Source organism: Colius striatus, chromosome 1 (genome assembly GCF_028858725.1).
Source record: "Colius striatus isolate bColStr4 chromosome 1, bColStr4.1.hap1, whole genome shotgun sequence".
Classification (NCBI taxonomy): Eukaryota; Metazoa; Chordata; class Aves; order Coliiformes; family Coliidae; genus Colius; species Colius striatus.
In genome coordinates, this window is record NC_084759.1 from 134,022,783 (window position 1) to 134,026,157 (window position 3,375).

The window sequence follows — 3,375 nt, forward strand, 5'->3', positions numbered from 1 at the left end:
GATCTTGACACAGCCTCCAGCCTCGACTGGTGGACTGGAAGTGTGAGCTGCTAGAAATACATTTTTTGAAAGGGCCTTATCTCCAGTCCAAGGTTTTCTCCAGACAAAAAGTACACAGTGGAAAATCTGAAGATCCAAATGTGGGCATTAAAAGATAGAAAGTACAAATAACATATCAGTTAATCATAAACCTTTCCTAACATAGAGAGCTATTATTACATTATTCCAGAGGGCAGCCTTCAATTTAAAAATACACTGGGGCTTTGGAAGACGTGGAGTTATTTGTCTGTTTCACTCTTAGATGCAGCATCTGTTGAGGGCAGACCTCAAACCCCTCTGAGATTCTTCTGCGTGGTGTCATTCTTAAAAACGCACATTGCTACCGGAAGCTGTATATTGTAGGTGATGGACACTTAGGACACTATACATTTATTTGGAAAATCAAACACACAACAAACCCAAAACAACCAAACAAGAAATACCCAAAAACCTCTCAGCATTAAGACTGGTGATTTTGGCAAATTCCTTTTCTTGAGTAAACTGTGCGTCTGTGTGTGTGTTTATCACACAGTACATACTGTTTTCCCAAATAAGACTATTCAAAAGTAATTTCAACTAGTGAGTACAAAACCCTCTATTCTGTGCCCCAACCACCTCCCAAGGTAAAGAGTTCAAGTGTGGAAATGTGCACCACATCTCCTTCTTTCCTAATTTCTCTCCCCTAATCTGTAGAATAATATTGGCCTGACTACCAAGCCATATTTTTTATTTAGCTTTGGAATGTTCCATAAATACTCATTTTTGTCATGGAAGCCTTTCTGTGTAATGCTGATGTTTATGGATGCAACGTGTATGAACGCAAATAATGAGATCTTCTGAAATCCGTCTCTGAAAGAGAGAGGATTCCTGTCATGACGCTGACTTTGCCAAAGATAACTGCGTTTGATGAATAATAATTTTCTGAGGAGCTAACAGATTCATCAGGTTAGCTCCTGTAAGGTTGAGGGCAGCCTTTGGCTGCAGCAACCCAAGATGGTGGAGTTCAGGATCTTTTGAGTATACCGAGTATAACAGAATACCAAGCATGGTTAAACAGGAAACTGTTGGCTAAAGTCAAGTGGCAGAAGAAAGTCTATAGGTCATGGAAGGAAGGGATGGCCACTTGGTATGGATATAAGACTGTTGTCAGAGGATGTAGGGAGGCAATTAGAAAAGCTAAAGCCCTGTTGGAGTTATACCTTGGAAGGGAGGTAAAGGAGGTGCCTGAGGACTGGAGGAAAGCAAACGTCACTCGTCTTCAAAAGGGGTAAGAAGGAGGACCCAGGTCACTACAGGCCAGTCAGCCTCACCTCCATCCCTGGAAAGGTGATGGAACAACTTATCCTGGATGCTGTTTCCAGGCATTTAAAAGACAAGAGGGTCATTGGGAGCAGTCAACATGGCTTTACCAAAGGGAAGTCATGTTTGACCAACCTGATAGCCTTTTATGAAGATGGAACCAGGTGGAGAGATGGTGGTAGTGTGGTGGATGTGGTTTATCTTGATTTCAGCAAAGCATCTGACACCATCTCCCACAGAATCCTCACAGAAAAACTGAGAAGGGGTGGGCTGGATGATCAGGTAGTGAGGTGGATTGTTAACTGGTTGAAGGGAAGAAGGCAGAGAGTGGTCATCAGTGGGGCAGGGTCTAGTTGGAGGCCTCTATCTAGTGCAGTCCCTCAGGGGTCGGTGCGGGGACCGGTACTGTTCAATATATTCATTAATGATCTTGATGCGGGAACAGAGGGCACTGTCAGCAACTTTGCTGATGATACTAAACTAGGGGGAGCGGCTGACACATGCATAACCCCATGTTCCAGTACAGGGTGGGGAATGAACTGTTGGAGGGGAAAGGGACCTGGGGGTCCTGGTGGACAGCAGGATGGCCAGCAACGTGCCCTCGTGGCCAAGAAGGCCAATGGCATCCTGGGCTGTATTAGAAGGGCTGTGGTTACTAGGTTGAGAGAGGTTCTCCTCCCCCTCTACTCCGCCCCCGTGAGACCACATCTGGAATATTGTGTCCAGTTCTGGGCCCTTCAGTTCAAGAAGGACAGGGAGCTGCTGGAGAGAGCTCAGCACAGGGCCACAAAGATTATTAAGGGAGTGGAGCATCTCCCTTACGATGAAAGGCTGAGGGAGCTGGGGCTCTTCAGTTTGGAGGAGACTGAGGGTCTGATCTCATTAGTGTTTACAAATACATAAAGACTCCATTTCTCAGTCAGTTCTTTGAGAGCTCGGGAGGACTGGAACACACAGTGCCACTGTCCAGATGGAAATTTTCCTTTATATTAAAGGGCAAGTTCAGGGCCTGGGACTCCTCCAAGGAGATGCGTGAATTGCTGCATGAAATTTCTTGGGCTTTAGACTGGTGTCAGTACACAGTTTTCTTACAAATATGCATTATCCCGAGAGACAAGAAAGGATTACGAGCTTGCTGTGGAAAAGGGAAAGATCCATAATAGGACTAAGCGTCGCAAGAATTACTAAGCATATCTAATCCCATCATCACTAAGCAGAGCAAGAGCAATTCCTAATCTACAACAGTGCACAATTTGATCTCTCTATGGGTTTCCAGTTTCTTTATCCAAAACATGCCATTGGCATAGAGGCAGGCTGCCGTCTGATATTTTAAAGCAGCATTTTTCCTGAGATATAGCTCTAATAACCTTTGAGGTAACATCTAGCTAGGACGGACATCTTCTTTTTCCTTCTTTTCATAGGGTTTATTAGGTAACGTTTGATGTCGTATCCACCCAAGTGTCAGGAAAATTCAGCAGTTCAGCGTCTGAACTGGGAAGCATGACCATACCTGCCTTTATGTTGGGTTTTTTTGTTGCTTTCCCATGTTACTTATTTAACCTACTCTGTTCTTTAATGGATCGCTTATTCTCCACAGCAGGAAAGGCACCATATAGGGGGTGCCTGCTCATCTCATTGAAGAAAAGATCTCTGCAAGACTTTCTATGCTACTTGCTTAAATTAGCAAGAGGACGCTACTGACCTCATACCTCACCCAAGACCTTCCCATTCCCCTTCTCTGCCTCTCAAGGGCCCGTTCAAGAGTGAACCCCAGGACCCCAGGGTGCATGCCAGCAGGACAGCACGTGGAGCACACTGATCTCAAATGAAGGTGAACAGGGTGTTTGTGATACACAACTCACAGGTCATCCAGCAACAGACTGCTTCAGAACAGCCCTTCAGGCTTTTCAGTGAGAGCTCTGAAGGGCAAACGGGCTCCTCTACATGCAGGTAACACCTCTCCCACCCCTCCTTCCTTCCTTCCTTGCTTCCTTTAAGACTATGAGGAATCTCTACCTGAAATGTCAATACCTTCTT